This window comes from Equus caballus, chromosome 1 (assembly GCF_041296265.1).
Source record: "Equus caballus isolate H_3958 breed thoroughbred chromosome 1, TB-T2T, whole genome shotgun sequence".
In the NCBI taxonomy this organism is placed as follows: Eukaryota; Metazoa; Chordata; class Mammalia; order Perissodactyla; family Equidae; genus Equus; species Equus caballus.
In genome coordinates, this window is record NC_091684.1 from 57,422,767 (window position 1) to 57,442,586 (window position 19,820).

The 19,820-nt window shown below is 37.3% G+C and overlaps 1 protein-coding gene across 5 annotated transcripts in view; it reads left to right on the plus strand.

Annotated features, from left to right (window-relative positions):
* The first annotated feature begins 6,532 nt into the window (after positions 1-6,532).
* Positions 6,533-19,820, plus strand: part of MYPN (myopalladin) — a 102,297-nt gene continuing 89,009 nt past the window's right edge. For 2 of the 5 annotated variants that reach the window (XR_011422810.1, XM_070225954.1), the window contains exon 1: positions 6,533-6,738. The gene's annotated coding sequence lies outside the window, so the exon portion shown is untranslated. Of the gene's footprint in view, positions 6,739-17,643; positions 17,994-19,820 lie in introns of those variants that run through there. The other 3 variants (XM_014733228.3, XM_070225965.1, XM_070225960.1) reach the window with 3 other exon arrangements.

A 19,820-nucleotide genomic window follows, 5' to 3' on the forward strand; every position in this document is an offset into this window, starting at 1 on the left:
GTTAATCTCTTTATTGTTAACTTTTAAAGGACAAGATGGTATTGTCCAAAAGAATTTGTCACCAATTGCCACCAAATCATAGATTCCACCTTGAATGGACAACTGGAAAAAACACTTCTAGTCCTTTTACGCACTCCTGCTTTCCAAGGTTAGAGCCTTCAGTGAAGCAATTGCACAACCACATTTTCTTCAGTCCCTCAGTGAGTCCCTCCATCTGGAGAGTTCTTCTCTTTTCTTGGCTTCCTACAGGCTCTATGGTCATTTCTTCTCCTTGGTCTTTAATGTAGCATTATGACTTCAGCTTGAAATGTACACAAGGCAGTCAGATCTTTTACAAGATGCTTCAACACATTTTTAGTGAACACCTATTCTGTTCTGCCTTCCCAATTCTAGTAGTAGAGATAGGAAAAAAACAAGTAGGCAGGCAAATAAAAGTATTTCAAATTGTAATAAGTACTAAGCAAACAAACAAGGGGTAGAGAATAATAGAGTAAGTCTTTGAAATAAAATGGACAGTGAAGGCCTCAACGGAGAAGTTGCTGTTAAAACTGAAAACAGAGGTGGCTCGAACCCTATAGAGGGACAAGAAAACATTCTAGATAGAGGGAGCAAAGTGAAGCCCTTGAGGCAGAAAAGAACTTGGCATTTTCCAGGAACTGAAAGAAAATTAATGTAGATGGAGCACAAGGCACTAGCTATGTTTGGTGATAGGCAGTCAGAGTGTAGATCAAGTAGGTCACATTAAGGAGTTTTATTCTAAGTACCTCAAGAGTTTTAGCCAGGAGAGGGGAGTAATGATTATATGCGTTAAGAAAGCAATTACTTTTGCAGCTGAACTGGACAGGATTGCTGAATTAGAGGAGGGTGAAAATGGAGGAAGTTAGGTGATTTAGGAGGCTTTTGCAATAGTCTAAATGGGAGATCTAGTAGTGGGAACTAAGGTGGTTGTGATAAAGTGAGGAAGGTAGATTCAAAACATACTTTGAGGATAGCATTAACAGGGTTGTGACGGACGGCTTGCAGGGGATCAGAGAATGGGAGGAATGATGAGTCACTGGTAGTTTTCTGACTTGAGGGCATTTGCAGAGATGAGAATGACTGGTGAGGGAACTGGGTGGAAGACTAGGAAACCTTTTGACTAGAAAAAAATCAAGTCTTCTGTTTTGACCTTAAGTTTGAAAAATCCAGAGTGTGTTTCTGTATTAGTTTGATAGGGCTGCCGTAACAAAATACCATAGACTGGATGGCTTAAACAACAGAAATGTATTCTCTCACAGTTCTGGACGCTAGAAGTCAGGTATGAAGGTGTTCACAGGTTTGTTTTCTTCTGAGGCGTCTCTCTTTGGCTTGCAGGTGACCACCTTCTCCCTGGGTGTTCACATGGCCACTCCTTGGTCTGTGTGTTCTCATGTCCTCATCTTTTCTTCTAAGGACACCAGGCAAATTGGGTTGAGGCCCACCCATTAAACCTCATTTTACCTTACTTACCTCTTTAAAGCCCTGTCTCCAAATACAGTCATATTCTAAGGTACTGGAGGTTAGGACTTTAGCATATGAATTTGGGAGGATACAATTCAGCCATAACTTTTTTTTCCTTTTAAATTGCATTATAAAACGTCCTTTATCTGTTATCCTAGGTGGCTGTGAGCCTAGCCCAGAAGTGAGTGAGATGGCAGAAAAAACTCTCTTCTGCCACATAAATGAGAAAGCACAGAAGAAAATTTGGCTCTTTTTTTAATAGATGCAAGCAAAACAATTTTATTGATGATATATGTTATGATAAATGCCATTTAATCTACAACATAAAGAATAATAATTCTGTATATTTATTATAGAATCCTTCTCAACTTTTATTCTTGTAATTATGCTAACCTCCTTTCCTGCTCCAAATTTTCATTCTGGCTTCAATTTCCTTCTCAGTATTCCAGTGTGAAACAATAGTACTGTTCATATTACGAATACCTGAAACATCTTTTTAATGCTCTCTTTTTATAACTCTATAATTTCTTTATGTTTGCTTTCCATCCCCTAATTACAGGAATTCATCGGGCAGTCAAATAGGCATAAGCCTGAAAAATCACATGTAATGTGGCCCTTCACCAGTATGTGGGGATGTGTTCATGCCTTTGAAATTACAGTGTGATTCCTCCAGAAAGTGATTCCTACACTTTCTGAATAGAGAAAGTGATCAAAATGTCGGGGCGGGGGCGAGGGGGGAGGGTGTTGTGGCAGTAAGGAATAAAAGTTTTTAAAACGAGAACTTAACCGTATGATAAACTATGCTTTAAGATTAATTTTATCCCACAGCAATCATAAGATAAGGATTCTATGAGTTCTAATTAATAATAAGCATCATCAAAGCAATATAGTATGAAGTGAGAGATCTATACTTATATGAATGTTTTAAGTATATGTGTTTTTCTTTTAAAGAAAATAATCAAAATAGCAATAAAGAGGAGGAATCTCAACTATTAGAGCTTAACAGTCAAACTTCTGGGTAGTAAATTGAACTATTTTGTTGCTACTCGTTTTGAAGGGTCTTATAAAGATATTTTAGGTTGCAAAGTTCTAATTTAGCTGTCAGAAATATGAAATCTGGGAAGTTCGCTTTAGGTTGTTCCTTGTGCCATGTCTCTTACCAACCCAAATCAGCAATATATCCTTCATCAAGTCAAAGGATGAGATTAGAGTATGTATATATATATATATATATATATATATGTATATATATATATGTATAAACAAACATATATATATGCACACACATACATATATACATACATATATTATATATGTATATTTTTAAGTGGCATGCCTCGCTGCCCTCAAATAGGATCAGAACTAAAACAAATTGTACTACAGGTCTTTGTCAAATTAACAGTACTATTTCTTTGAATAGAAAATTAGCCACAGCATGATTGTTTTCATCTATTGAATCCTTTATTAATAACTTTCCAAGTAATGGTATAAAAGAAACAGCCTTGCATCTTATTTGATTACCACTTTTTGTAAGAGGAACTGACAACACATTTCAGATTCTTAAGCGTTAAAAATCTTATGAAAGCAGCACAGAGGACCACAAAGGTAAGGAGATGGAAAAGCTTTTCAAACTCTGCCCCCTGACAGAACTCCTTATGTACTCTAGAACCAACTGTTGGTTGCTGTCAGCATATATATAACTTTTATACACATTGATTGCAAATTTTTTTAAAATGTGTACTGCTACTCATGCTTTCTTTTGGAAAAATGAAAAAGATTGTCATAATAGCTGGTGTCCAGAAATAAATAAAACCTAGACATTGGAATGGACAGATTTTCATTAGAGTTCAAAAATGTATCCTTATAGTCTCAACATAAGATCTGATAGCCTGAGGGAACAGTTGAGCAGTAGTGACTAGGAAGGACAGAGTGTTCCTGGAAGACAAATTATAGTTGCCACCTCCACATTGCCTAAAAACAGTTTAACCATATTAAAATGACAGAAATGTTTGCCCAAGAAAAATGCCATGCAGTTCAAGCTACTGTTTTCCTTAAAAAAGTGGAGAAGGGTGATTACTCTTTGGAAACATAGGGATATTAAGAGGTGAATTGAAGTGTTGTGTGCTGTTCACTTTCAAGAAACAACCAACAATTTCATCTGTTCAGTCTTTGAAAGGAAGCATTACCCAGCAAGCTAACTTCCAAAAGCAGCTTTCAAACTACTCCCATTCACAAGCTCTGATAGTGTTGATAGTGAAATAGAAATTCTGTGGAACGGTGAATGTTAGAATTGTTCTGAGTGTGGAAAACATCTTTTAAAAAAAAAAAACTGCATTGTCGGAGAATATAATTATCCACTGAATTAATCTATGATAAGAGTGACACATCTTATCATCCTTCTCTAACTTAGTTACAAATAGACTGGATAAGATAGTTTCTTTTATTTAATGTAAGACTCTTCTATTTTAAATTTAAATTTGTTTAGTATGGAAAATTCTCATTTTAAAAAATTAAAATAGCTTTTATTTTAAAATATTAATACTTATTGTTAATAGTTTAAACAGTTCAGTAAAATATAAGGAAGAAAATAACTATCAGAAATATCACCCCAGGAGATCCACACTGCTAGCAACTTACTGAACTTCATTCTGATATTTTTCCATTCCGCCAAGTATATCGTACACACATAGTGATCAGTGTAAGTTTACCCCGTGGATCTTGGAGCTTCATAACCTGTCTTTACTTGGCAAGGTGCTAAGGACCTCTTTCTAAGTATTGGGGAACTTAGTTATGTTCACATAGAAGACATGCTCAGTCCATGAACCTACAGAGCCAATTATCCACAAATATGGATAAATAATGGATATGTTCAGTCTTACACTGTTCAAGCTGAATAAAAATTTTTTCTCAGCCTTATTGAGATATAACTGACATATAACATTGTGTAAGTTTAAGATGTACAATGTGATGATTTGATACACATACGTATTGTGAAATAATTATCACAATAAGATTAATTAACAACTCCATCACCTCAAAAAATCTTAAGTTGAATATATTCAGATGTGTCTTGTTGTATTGATGCCTTCATCTGTGTTTTTACCACCTGGAATGACTTCTCCAGGTTCTTCAAACCCTCTGGCTCCATAGAAGAGCACAATGCTCAGGAGGATATACAGGAGAGCCTTGAGACGCTGATTAGCATACCCAACTTGTCTACTGGGTTTGAATATTTATATCCTTTAAGTTAATAAGCAATTTGTTTGATTATGCCCATAACATATGAAGACAAAATTTCTTTGCTTTGTGACCGTAATTATTTAACCTTTCAGCCCTCCTATCACTCCTCAGTTCCAACTATCATCAATTCCAGCCTGAGCCTCTGCCACAGCCTGTGGACCACCTATAGTCTTGGCTCTTTGGTCCATCCACACAGCCACGGGGGTGATCTTTCTAAAGTGTAAATTTGATCATATCTCTTTAAAATCTTTGTCATCTAGGCATTCAACATCCTACATAATTAAGTTTTTATCCTCCCCTGCAAACTCATCCCTGCCACATCCTCCAAATCACACCTTATCTTTATTTTATGAGCTATGAAATACACTTTCTCACACCTTCCTACATTTTCATGTAGTTCCTTCAACATAGTGAGATTATCATTTTCCAAGACTCAGTTCAGGTAGCACTTTCTTTATGAAGAGTTGTCCTGTCTGTGCCAGTTGGGAGGCTCCCTCGTCTCTGGTGCCATCCTCTGTTGTAGAACTTGCCACACTACAGCATAATCAATTGCCTGTCTCCTCCCTCACCAGACTGCTAACTTAAGGTTAGGAACTTATATCCCCAAGAATGAACAAATGCAAATTGCTTCATATTAGTCAGAAGTTATACTTGGAAAAATTTTTATCTTGGAATAATAAAATATGAGAAACAAATTGTTAGAAAATGTTATTTATTGAATAAAATATGAGAAATAAATCATTAGAAAATGTTATTTATTGAATAATAAAATATGAGAAATAAATTGTTGGAAAATGTTATTTATTGTACGAAATCTTTCAAAACAATATCTTTAGAGAAAAAAGATAATTAAGAAGCCCTCAGTGGAGAAAACTGTGAACATGTATACAATAAGTATTCATTAAATACTTGTCAAATGAGCAATTGTTCCTTGTTTAGATTATAATCTTTCTAAGGGAGGGATCTGTATTATACTTTTTTGTTTGTTCTGTTTTGTTTTATTTTGTTTTGTGAGGAAGATTTGCCCTGAGCTAACATCCATTGCCAATCTTCCTCTTTTTTGGCTTGAGGAAGATTAGCCCTGAGCTAACATCTGTGCCAATCTTCCTCTACTTTGCATGTGGGACACCGCCACAGCAGGGCTAATGAGCGGACTATGTCCGCATCCAGAATCCGAGCCTGTAAACCATGGGCCGCCAAAATGGAGCATGCAGAACTTTAACCACTTGGCCACTGGGGCCTTATACTTTTTTTTCTTTATCATTTCAATGCCTACAAGAGTACTATGTTCTTAGAATAATGTAAAGTTCATTTTTACTGATTAAATGAGTGAATCCATTCATTATGTCAAAACTAAATCTCAACAGGAATTTGTAAGCCTTGCCTCTTTGAATCTCTATGTATATTGAAATATCTTGTGAGCTGTTTGAGGACAGGGGCTCTACCTTATTGATCTCAGGGCCTAACAGAGAGCACAGAACACAGTGGAAGTTTGATAAACCTGTGTTATCAAGATCACATCAGTGAAATACACATTTGTTTTGCTCATCATTGCATCCCTGTGACCTAAAGCAACGTCTTATCCACAGTAGAAACCTAGTAAACATTTGCTAGATAAACATGATTTGGAAATCTGGCTACTGGAAAGTACAACAACTTTTTCTTGGTCCCTTGGATTCAGAAATAAATTCAGATTAGAATAAGCATAATTCTGAAAGATATTTTACTTAATACTATGAAATAGCTCAACCCCACAGAAGTGGGGAGGGGAGAGTGAAGGAAGAGACGTTGGAAACAAACAAGTGAGACTCACAGGAGAAAATAGCTCCTCCGAGGGGAGCCACATGCTCTGATACCCATGGCAGCCACATGAGGAAGCAGCCTAAAATTAGCAAGATGGGCAAGCCCAGGAAGGGAAAGCCACGGCAGTTTTCCCTGCCCTCAACAAGCAAGGTGAGGGGCCGGGAGCCCCGGGGGAACTCTCCTTAGTCTGTGGAGCTCCACTGCAGTTCGTGCCAGGTAAGGCCCTCCCCCAGAACTCCCCTTGGGAGATAAAGCAAGAGATTTCTTTAGGGGATGTCCGGATGATTGAAAGATTTAATATTGCCTAGTAACGAGGTATCTAATGATTAAGAGAGCAATTTTATGTCCATCCTCACTCAAGATATTCATCTGAACCACCCCTTTTCACCTTGTTGAATTGGGGATCTCTGGGTGTATAGGTACTGTTTTGTTTTATTTTTTTCCCAAGTGTTCGAGTAAAAGGAGGAGGCTGTCCTAGAAAATTGCAAAACCATGTGGAAGAGGAATGAGGAAAGGGTACCTCCAAGTGACATAAAAAAATGGATAAGATACTGCAGAGCCAAAAAAGAAAGATTAGAGATAACATAATTAGGACTCAATGGGCAACAGTGTGCTTTTTTCATGGGTGAAGTACAGAGTTGTTGAAGACAGACAACAGAATCCTGGAGGGGGCAGGATTTTCTCAGTATTATTGTTTCATAAAGAACTAGACCGGTGATTTATTTTGCCATGCACATGAGTTATTCCCAGTTGGGGTATTTATCTATCACTCTCCATGGTTTCTCTAAGTTCCTGTCTTCTGTACTGGAATTCATTTTTATATTACCTATTGCTTTTTGAAGTTACAACTCGTTAATGGTAAAACCCTCCAGTGCTGTGAAGAGGGTGTCTCACAGGGTTGATCTGAAGGGACTGTGCATTCGGTCAGCAGAAATTCAAAACTTCATAAAAATTACAGCTGTGTTGAGATGCAATTCACACACCATACAATTCACCTATTTAAAGTCTACAATTCAGAGCCAGCCCTGATGGCCTGGTGGTTAAAGTTCAGTGCTCACTGATTCAGCAGCCCGGGTTCACTTCCCATTCGCAGAACCACACTACCCATTTGTCAGTAGACATGCTGTGGCAGCAGCCCACATAGAAGAACTAGAAGGACTTACAACCAGGATATACAACCGAGCACTGGAGCTTTGGGGAGGAAAAAAAAGAGGAAGATTGGCAAGAGATGTTAGCTCAGGGTGAATCTTTCCCTGAAAAATAAAAACATAAATAAATAAAGTGTACACTTCAGTGGTTTTTACTATATTTATGGAGGTTTGCTACTGATGCCACAATCAGTTTTAGAACATTTCATCACCTTCCCCACAAAAAACCCATACCAAATAGTAGTCACCCCTCTTTTCCTCCAACACTCCCCTCACCCACAGCCCTAGGCAGCCATGAATCTACTTTCTGTTCCTATAGATTTGCCTATACTGGGCATATCACACAATATATGATCTTTTGTGAGGTTTTTTTAAAAAAAAAATTTTAGGGGAATACTTAAGTGTGTAGAAAGAGATAAGAGAAACCTCTTCTATTAGCAGTATTAACTGTTGATTCATCCTAAAGGGGAACTGTCATTGCCTACAGTCTGCGTTTTAAGTGAGCATTAATAACCCATTACTCTAAGATTATTCAATTATGATGCCATGTCAGTGCTATATATAATTATATGATTAATAAATGCTTTTCAATAATAATGATTTTTAATCTTAATGGATTTAATCTTGGGTATGACCCAATGGAGTGAAGTACATCTGTGTAGGATATCATTAGAGAACTTCTATGGTACATATCCTTAGATTTTAGTGAACAATAAATGAAATAAGATGTAATGTGTCTAGAGCAGTTCCTGGCAGGTATTAGGTTCTTAGTAAACAGCCATATTTTCCTCCACCCTACTTCCAATGTCAAACATTTACTCACATTATAAAACATACAGAGGAGGGGCCAGCCTGATGGCGTAGTGGTTAAGTTCACATGCTCCACTTTGGCAGCCCAGGGTTTGCAGGTTCAGATCCCAGGCACGGATCTAGCACCGCTCGTCAAGCCATGCTGTGGCAGCATCCCACATAAAATAGAGGAAGATTGGCACAGATGTTAGCTCAGCAACAATCTCCTCCCCACACACACACACAAAATGTACAGAGCAGATTTAAAGAAAATGTTAACCTAGCAGAGTGCTTGGAACATACTAGTTACTCAATAAATATTTATTAAAGCAGAGAAGAGAGATACAATCATGGATATGCACACTTTACAGCTGTGCTATTATTTCACGAAGGCTGTAGAGAATAGTATCATATGCTGGACTAGGAGACATCAATTATAATTTCAAGTTCGAGCTAATATCAACCACAATTTTGGGTAACTGAATTATTTTCTCTGGTCCTCAGTTTATCTACAACTCCAGACTAAGAATGATATATGCTGGATCATAGCTAAAATGCCATCTCCATTGTTCATACTGTGGAAATATCTCATGGCAAGTTCTCCAAGACACACCTGCCTTATATTTATTTCATGCTAAAGGTCACACATTGAATTACAGGATTGCTTCTTAGGGAAGACCAGTTGGTTAACTGTCATAAGATCTTGCAGCTTGTAATTACCTTGATGAAATCACCAGCTTCCATCATCTAGTCTTCAGCTGTTCAAGCTCAAAAACCTAAGCTGTTTTTCAAAAATTCTCACAATGACCCAGTCCTTTAGCAGAGTTCTTACATTAACCAAACTCCCAAGAGAGTAACGCAGCATCCACAATTCCAATCTGTTAATTTACAGTGAGAAAGATGGCGTTAGAGCAAACCAAATGTCATATTATTTTATCAACTTATTTTTTCTCTACAAGGAAATCTATTTTTTAAAAAATGAAATTGAAATCAGAATGCTGCTGCATGAACATGGATTGAAGCAAGGCAGGTAATTGGTCATGGCCTCTGGCAGTGTTGACCTGGGGCTCTCAGCACCACCATGAGGATGCAATATGGGCTCTCTTAGATGAACACCACTGATTTTTTGATTTCCCTTTCCTGTTTGTCATTCTGATTACTGCCTCAGATATAGATATAGAGGTAGACGTAGATACAGATATAGGCACAAACATTGTATATAGATACATACATATATTTGATAGATAGGTAGATAGATACTATCAGTTAGGGTATAGCCAAATTTTGCTCTTTCTTCTTCTGGTGTCCTTGAAGCTTTCTTTTTTTTTTTGCCTTGCAGGGAGAATTTTACTATCTTTTTCTGTTTATAAGTATAATATACTCTTTTTAGAAGTTTTTAAAAAGCACGGCTAAGGGGCCAGCCCAGTGGCACAGTGGTTAGTTTGCACCCTCCACTTCGGTGGCCCAGGGTTTGCTGGTTCAGATCCCAGGCGCAGACATACACTCTGCTCATCAAGTCATGCTATGGCAGGTGTCCCACATATAAGATAGAGGAAGATGGGCACAGATATTAGCTCTGTGTCAATCTTCTTCAGCAAAAAGAGGAGAATTGGTGGTGGATGTTAGCTCAGAGCTAATCTTCCTCAAAAATAAATAAATAAAAATAAAAAGTACAACTAAGAAAAAAGAAAAATCTCCCATAATTCCACTACCTAGATATAATCATTGTTAAAACCATTGTACTCCACAACTTAAAAAAATAAAACATATTATAAATTCTGTTTGAAGACTTTTAAAAATTTTTATATATCATAATTATCTTTCCATGTTAAAAAAAAGTATGTTGTGGGGCTGGCCCCATGGCCGAGTGGTTAAGTTTGCACGCTCCGCTTCGGTGGCCCTGGGTTTCACAGGTTGGGATCCTGGGCACGGATGTGGCATCGCTCATCAGGCCGTGTTGAGGCAGTGTCCCACATGCCACAACTAGAAGGACCCACAACTAGAAATACAGAACTATGTATGTACCGGGGGGGGGGGGGGGGGGGGGGGGGGGGCCGTTTGGGGAGAAAAAGGAAAAATAAAATCTTTTAAAAAAAAGTATGTTGTTTCCAATTTTTTGCTATCACAAGTAGTTCTTTATGAACATCTTTATTAGTATGTTGGAATGACAGTTGTTCTTTTCTTAAGGTGCCTAAATTTGCATACATTAGTCACTGTAAGTTGATTTTTCTATTTTAATTTTCAGAGCGTTAGAGGAGCTCTGCTGATGCCTCCATGTGTTTCCTGTAATATGAAATTCTTTCTTATTTATACAGCACTTTCAAAGGTTTTATGTTTTATATATCATATTTAGACTTTTAAATTCCTTAAATATTATCTAAGTTTTATACTCATTGTAATCTCCTGAAGTAAGCAAAACAAACATTTTCCTCGCTTTTCAGTAACTGAAAAGATGAATTAACAATATACGGAATGATTTGCTCAAGGTCATATAGCTAATGAGAGAGAGAGTTGGAGCTAGAACCTGCTTTTTTTCCTTAGGTGAGTGAATTCCAACTTGTAAGAAAGAACCCTAGAAGGGTTATGGAGCAATTGTAAAGGGTCCACAAATCCATGTGTACCTCAAGCATTATCTGAAAATAGAATAAACATATTGTTTATTAGTGTTACAATTAATAAAACATAAATTTGTTAGAAATAAGTGTTAAATTAATGGTTGCTTTTTGTCATTATATATTTTCTAAATCAATAGATAAAATATTATATTTATCATCACTTGGGAGAACCACAACATTTTTTAATGTGAAAAGGCATCTTGGGGCCTGCCCAATGGTCTAGCAATTAAGTTTGCATGTTCCACTTCGGCTGCCAGGGGTTCACTGGTTCGGATTCCGGGTGTGGACATGGCACCGCTTGGCAAGCCGTGCTGTGGTAGGCGTCCCACATATAAAGTAGAGGAAAATGGGCACAGATCTTAGCTCAGGGACAGCCTTCCTGAGCAAAAAGAGGAGGATTGACAGCAAATGTTAGCTCAGGGCTAATCTTCCTCAAAAAAAGAGATAAGGCGTCCTGTACTTGAAAAGATTAGGAACCAGTGCTTTCACACTTTCTGGGGTTCACTGTATTTGCTCTTAAGTATTGTGAAACAGCTTAGAATGCTTGACAAAACCATGCTATAAAAACATAGCCAGCTTTATCATGAATAAAATTTCCCTCTTAATATGTAAATTATGCTGCCCTGAAATAATCTTACTAGGTCTTGTTCTTTAGAACTTTCAAGGAAAAAAAAGTAAGTGATTGTGTTACTGAAACCAAAGTGGGTTCCCGCCTGGCAAGTTAAATCAGACTCTCCACCAGAATTAGGTGTCTCACAAAGTAAGGTATATTTGCAGCAAATAGGAGACCATAAGAAATCATTTCCAAAGGCATGGCTTCCCCAAACAAAGGGAAGCAGGGACCTTTTATTTTGGATGGGGAATGAATATTCAAAACGGAGAGGTATGCATTCGCTTGTGGAGGCTCAGTTGGAAAACCTGCTTCCACATACACTGCAGGTTGTGTTAATAAGGCCTAAGCTCCTCCTGGAGAGGAGATCTTAGCATTAAAATGAAGCAAATGTCACAGGCATAGCTCTTGTGGTGGAGCCTGATCTGGTCCAGGGTGGTTGGTGATTGCATCTCCTTAACATGACAAAAGGAAAAAAAAAACAATTTGGAAAAACAGTTAAATGCTTCCAAACCCACCCTTGAGTTCCTGGGGCAACTAGTCGGTGACAGTTGTAACTGTATAAAGATGTAAGATGTGAAAGGATGTGAGACATGAAAGGCAGTACATGCGAATAACTCTTGCCGTACTTTGCAGAAGTATCCTGGACACTGGCAAGGTAGGAGAACTAATCGTAAATCACATTGCAGACTGGAGGCCCCTGCCTCCCATCTGACGTACTAGCCATTTCACGTGCTACAAACGCAGACTGGCTAGAACTAGCCTAATGTGGTAGAACCCTTACAGAATCTTACTAAAGAGACTAATGAGAAATGAGTAATTTAAGGAATTTTCCCCTAAGCTTTCTTTAAAAACACAAAACATTTTTGAATGTTCATAATAGGTGACCTGGAACTATACGTAGTCAAATTCGTAAGGACAGAAAGTAGAATGGTGGTTGCCAGGGGTTGGGGGTAAAGGGCAATGGGGAGTTATTGTTTAATGCGTATAGTTTCAGTTTTGCAAGATGAAGAAAGTTCTAGAGATGGAAGGTTGTAGTGGTTGCACCACATGAATGTACTTAATGCCACAGAACTGTATACTTAAAAATGGTTAAAATGGTAAATTTTATGTTATGTATATTTTACCACAATTAAAAATAAATAAGTTTTTTAAAAAAGAATAGGTTACCTGGAGATCAAATTGCAAAATAGAGTTTTGATTAGCACCTTTACTCTCAATGTCAAGATAGAACAGAATTATGGTAAGACATTTCCTTTTTCTGGTATGAATTTGATTCAGAGATGAGTAAAAGATACTGATACTTCTAGTAATTCCTAAATCATATCATTCCGTGTGTTGCCACAGTTCATCAAAACTTGAAGATAAATAAAATAGTGATCTATGCAAATACTAACTCTTAATACTCAGATTTTTTTTAGTCTTGAGTTGCCGGGTAACTCTAACTGGTTAATTGTTCTTTCTGTACGTCAGTTTCCTCACATGTAAAACATGAGTATTAGAACAGATCTGCTTACAGGATTCTGATGAGAAAGAGCTAATAAAAAACAATAAAACACTTTTCAAATACAGTGTTAACACATAAAAGCATTTAAATAATAGGATTTAAAACATCACTGTTCTTTGTATTTGACTCCTGCCCCTGTTCATCATCGTTATCATTAGCAGTGTTTATTTAGTAGTCTATAAATCTGCTTTATATAATTCCACGTGGTGTTTATATGAGTTCAACGTTAGTCTATCAGACAATTTAGAATCATGGAAAAACTAAGATAGCCCTCACTTCCCTAGACTTCTCCTCTCTAAATCACTTAACTTTAACAGTAGTTTTGTTAACCTAAGTTGACTACCGATCTTATGCTGACATCCTTTTTTAGAACAGATGAGAAATAAGGTATTTACCAATACCCTCAATTATTTATTTTCTTGTCATAAAGCATATATTATAGAGTATGGATATACTGCTCCAATATTTGTCGCCTCTCTACTTATTTGGCTAAGGAAGGCTTGTTTGATACTTGGGTTGTCAGATCAAATTATAATTGAAATCCTTTAGCTATGTTTAGCCCCTTGGCAGAGGCTGAGTTGAGAATTTAGAATTCAGAAGCAGATAGTTCAGGAGCATGGTAACCAGATATGAAGCATTTTACTTCTGTCGTTGGTTTGAATCTGAACTCAGCTGATCACTATTCATGTTCTATACAAGATGTAAGTGGTCTGATTTGAATCTCTAATGAACAGCATCCCCTGCTAGAAAAACTCATCACTCTTGGCACTAATTGGCATTCTTGTTGTCAGCGTCAGGATAGAAGCCAAGGACTGAATCAGTCTGGAAACCTGAACTGCTGCTGTGTCTGAGTCATCAGTCTAGGTGGCCCATTGAGCCTTTGGCCTTTCCTTAGAGTTTATAGCTCAGTGCAACTGTGTATACTTCACTCTCTGTGACTTCACAAAGCCAGATTAAAAGATGTTACTTAAAACACATCTTTTTATGATAAGAATGGTAATAATAAGATAACATTCACTGGCCATTTGCTAGGGGCCAGGTACTGTCCTAAGGGTATTAACTCACTTAATTCTCACAGCGATCCCATGAGGTAGTACTATTATTCTCTCTATATTTTAGAGATGAGGAAACTGAGGTACAAAGAGATTAAATAACTTGCCTGAGGCTTCTCTGATCATAAGTGGTGGAGTTGGAATCCAGCTCTAAATACAATTACTCTCTGCCTAACTATAGCGTTTGTTCGATTTCTTCTTTTGCCATCTTACTGATACATATTTTTTAATTCTATTTTCAAACCAAACAGGGTGAATATCAGTGTCTCAACTTTAAAATTAGTCATCTTCCTGTACTAGTTATTATTATTTGTTTCTGACAGAGGCAAAGGATATTTCTTAAACTTGATTTATATGCATCATTATTCTGAGTTTAAGGTACTTAAAGATCTTGATTTTGCAATGACTTTTATGCTCATCTTTTTTGTGTGTGTGAGGAAGATTGGCCCTGAGCTAACATCTCTTGCCAATCCTCCTCTTTTTGCTTGGGGAAGATTGTCGCTGAGCGAACATCCATGCCAATCTTCCTCTATTTTGTATGTGGGATGCCTCCACAGCATGGCTTGATAAGCAGTGTGTAGGTCCACACCCAGGATCTGAACCCTTGAACCCTGGGCTGCTGAAGCAGAGTGCACAAACTTAACCACTATGCCACTGGGCCAGCTCCTTCATTTATTTTTTCATTGTTTGAGCTAAACTTTACCCGAATTTAGGAACATTTTCTGACTTTATCTTTCTAATTAATAGAGGAGAGAATCACATAAAATAACTTTACAGCCAACTACTTCATCCCAACACAAACGTAGTGAATGATCACCAAATAGGCAGTCCAGCTGCCTCTTTTTGTTAACATAGTGATTGAATTCCTTCCACCACTACCTTTCAAAATTAAACAGCAGATAAGAATTTTTTTTTAAATCTGGGTCTCTGTTTTATGAGATTTTCCACAGTAGCTAGGGAGGAAGTTTTTAGTACAGTGAGATAAATGACCTTCAAAATAAAGTTTATGAGCAATTAGATCTTTTTTTTTTTTAAAGGAAGATTAGCCCTCAGCTAACATTTGCCAATCTTCCTCTTTTTGCTGAGGAAGGCTGGCCCTGAGCTAACATCTGTGCCCATCTTCCTCTACTTTATATGTGGGCCACCTGCCACAGCATGGCTTGTCAAGCAGTGCCATGTGCACACCCAGGATCCGAACTGGCAAACCCTGGGTGGCCAAAGCAGAACATGAGCACCCAACCACTGCACCACCAGGCCAGCCCCCAATTAGATCATTTTAATGAATAAAATAAACTAATCTAGTTCTCACAAATAGTTTTCTTAAGACTTAGTAAAATAGTATTTGTTATAATTACCAACTAGAAATAGAAAGTAATCTATAATCACTTTTTATGTTTCTTTTTTTTTTTAGAGATTGGCACCTGAGCTAAAAACTGTTGCCAATCTTGTTCTTTTTTCTTCCTACTTTTTTTTTTCTCCCCAAAGCCCCCAGTACGTAGTTGTATATTTTAGTTGTGTGTCCTTCTAGTTGTGGTGTGTGGGATGCCGCCTCAACACAGCCTAACGAGCGGTGTCATGTCGACGCCCAGGATCTGAACCCTGGGCTGCCAAAACGGAGCTCGAGAACCCAACCACTCAGCCACAGAGCTGGCCCCCTTATGTTTCTTTAGCTGGATCTATACTCAGTTATTCAAAGCATATTGTTACGTCTCATTTGGCACATATTTATTGCTCCAGTTTTGTAAGAGATAAAGTTTAAGATGTTCCCCAAAATAGCTCTTATTAAACTAAATTAATAATGTAAACTTGGCAATCTGGGTTTTACTGCTGATTTATATTTACATATAGCATGGCCATTCTAGTACTTAATTGTCCTATATACAAAATCATCTTAATAAAGACCAAATTCAAGGGCAGTAGTGTTGTTTTCTTTTTGCTATTGTTTTACTGGAGCATAATAACCAATACGTGATTGTAAACAACTTCAAAAAGATGAAATGCTAAGTAAATGTCTACTTAAAATGTAGTAACCATATAGTCTCTCATGCCTAATGTCTAGTAATTTGCAGATAGAGATACATTGAGAGAACTGGTTATTATTTATTGTGCTTCAAATCCTCTAAGCTGTTACTTTGACCAGTCAGAGATAGTGAATCACCCAGATTTCCAAGGACTTGGAAGGACTTTGGAAGAAGTCACTAAATCATCACAATCCCAATATCACTGGAAATCTTCTTGTTACTCTACGTTTTCTGAGTTTTTCTCCGTATTGATTCCCAAAAGCATTACTAACAGGCCTGAATTCTTCTGAAAGCGGGGTGTGGTGTAATAGAGAAGAGCTGGGGCTTTGGCATCATGTAGACCTGGGTGTGAGTCACAGCTCTGACCTTGTGCAAATTTTTTTTCTGATCTTCAGTTTCCTCCTCTATAAAAAGAGGGTAATGATATAGTATACCTCAGACAACCTCAAGGTGTACTTCCTGAGACTTTTTCAGATCCCTGAATTTGCAACAACCACAGTAGCATGTAATTGTTTCAGTTTCATCCTCCATAAAATGGGGATAACTACCCATACTTCCTAGATTGTTGTATTAAATTAAATCATGTAATAAATATGAACAACAAAGCTTCGTTGATATGGACACTGGGCTGAGTCAGCTAGGATCAATCAGAGAGCTAACTAATTCATTCTGGCTATCTACCTTTCAGGAAGTCCAATTGGAGTCATTCACAAATAGTTGAAATCATGATCTAAATTTAAAAATGTTTTATGTGGTTTAAGTGTACTCTTGATTTCTGGGAAAACAGGGAGCTCAGTCTGTGACTTGAGCTGGAATCCCAAAATCGAGGGCATGAAAGTAGATAGGACTGCCCCTCAGCTATGGGCAGTAGGCTCCTGAAGTCCAAAACTCAAGAGAAGCAGTCTATGGAAGCAAAAAAGAGTCTAATGTTGTGGGGTGGACAGAAAACAAGGACTTGCTGTAAAGTGAAGATTGTGCAAAAGTGGGCTGGAAAAATAGTAGTAAGCCAGTTCAGGAGGATGCAAAATTATGAAAGTGCTTCTTATGAAGCACCTACAGAAGAACCCTTGGGCAAGGTGGGTGTATAAACAGCCCCAAGCCTTTTCCAAAAACATGGGTCCCCCGTATCAATATCTCAACCATTGTGAGCCTCCACTGAGCCAAAGCACATATAGTTCCTTACTCAGTGACTGGTGCACGATGAGTGTTCAATCATTTTTAGCTCCGTTTCTCATCTGAGTTGATTACTAACAGTGTTTCAGTGTTAAACTGATATAACCGTTAGTGACAGTTAAATCAGTTAATATTGCTGAGAGTTTAAATCATTTGATCTGTCCTGACGCACAATAAGTGTTTAGCAAATATTTGTTGAATTTAGTGAATAATTTAGAACACCTCAACAGTTAATACATCATTTTTATGGCACGCTATGGACAAATATTTATTAAGTGTCTGCTTTGTGCCGTGCCTTGAGGTTGTAAGTGGGTAGCCTATAAAGAATTGTTTTTTATGGCTCTGATTCTCAAGGAGTTGATCTAGTTAAACAGATAAAGCATAATACATAAATGAAAAATTAGTTTAATTCAGCAATATAAGAAATGTTGCAACCACTAGTTGTTTAATTACATAATAATTGGAAGAAACAGTGAACAAAGGCGGGGAGGAAAGAGAAGGCAAGCGACTTTTGGTGGAACTTTTTGAGACAAGAATTTGTATAGAAGAGTGGCAGGTAAGATCAGAAAGGTTGTTTATAATTTATTGGATCAAAATGATGACATTTCTGATTAAACCAAGACTTTTCTTATTCTTTGTTGTAATTCGCACAATGTTGCCAGTCCAGTGGACTGTCTGCAAATAGATTTATCCCCAGCTCAGTTTACACTGTGGTAAATTCTTGTGTGTAACTTCTCTGTGACATTGTATGTTTACTTACCCCTTTTATTGACATTACTACCTACATTTTGAATTAAAGCTTATTGTCTAGGCTTGAAGATGAAAGGAGAGGATCTCTAAGATATTAACAGGAGACTTTGTTTAGGTTTTAACTCATCCGTTCTCAGTTTGGAATGAAGTGCAATTGGATGATGAGCAGAATGAATGAAAAGGCAAAACAAAAAGGGTTTTCCAAGTCTTCCTACGTTAAAGTTTGCTGTCTTTATTTGATAAAAAGTTTGCTAAAGCGAGAAAACACCAAATGGATAGATCCATAAGAAAATAAAAATGTGAACTTGGATAGAGATATAAAATACAAATTCTCCTTAAATTTTCCGTGGTTTTTATTTCCCAAACTCTTCCTTTGTACTATTCCCACCTTGGCAACAAGTTGCTTCCATTCAACATTTACTAATTTCATGATAAATGTCATGTGATAAGATGATAAATTCTCAGAAACGTGTGTCAGCCCTTGCCATTTCAGTCAACTAATTGTACTGAGTCTCCTTTGAGAAAGCAGCCCTAGACTCAGTCATATCCTGTTTTTCTGTTCTCTTCTTGCTTCTGTTAAACACCAAGTCCCTTAAATCAAAGCAATCGCTTTAATAACTCTTTGCCCATCCACACATATGAAAATAATGGTGAATTTCCTCCTTTGGGTAAGTTCCAATTTTTTAACTAACCTGCATAATTGCTCTTCATGAGAAGGCAATGGGGGCCAACAAAAAGAGAATACACTTTAAACTAAAAGGCCTATGTTTGAATTCACCCAGCTATGCAGCTTGCTGGTTGGGTATGTTTGGGAAAGCTAAACTTTAAGCCTTAGCTTCCTCCTTGTAATGTGCAAATAGCAATACCTCCCAGGGTTGCTGTGAGTATTAAATAAGAGATAACTTAGGCTGTTCCCAGCCTAGAGTACACTGGGAAAAAGTGTTAATTCCCATATCCTTTCCTTCACATCATTATTGCTAGTGTGATTATATGGGTCATGCGTGAGAACACTGAACTTTGTTTTCAGCTTTCTGAGATGTCCATGCTGCCCAAAAATAGAATGTGAGTGGAATCACCCAGAGCCTGGCATACTGGCATTTAAGATATCCAGTGCTAACGTTATGAAGAGAGAATATTCCAACTGTTATTTTCCTACCCCTAACTTGCAAAAAATTTATTGACCCATGTTGATGTGCTGAGAAATAACGCCAAAGCATTTACATTTACTTTCAAAAGAACAAAGCTCTTAAATTGTCTCAGCAAAATGACTATCATAAATAGAAACAAAAAAATAGGTCTGTCAAAGCATCCAGACCGCCCTCCAGTGCCCTACCTTTCAGCATCAATGCCTAATGTTTCCATATACATATCCATTCAGGTTCTCAGCTTGACAGATCGCAGACAGTGTCTATCAGAAAGCATTTGCTTTTCTCCTTCTATATTTTCTCTTCCTTTTGTCTTTTTAGTCATACGAAAGAATTTCAGGGTTGGTTTGAGTCAGCAAAATTATAAACTTAAAATTCTACATGGCATTCCTTTAAAATACTTACTAAAAGAGTATGTTTTATATTCATTTTTACCCTTTTTTTTTCATGGTTACTTTAGAAATGTGAACATTTAAATATTTGCAGTG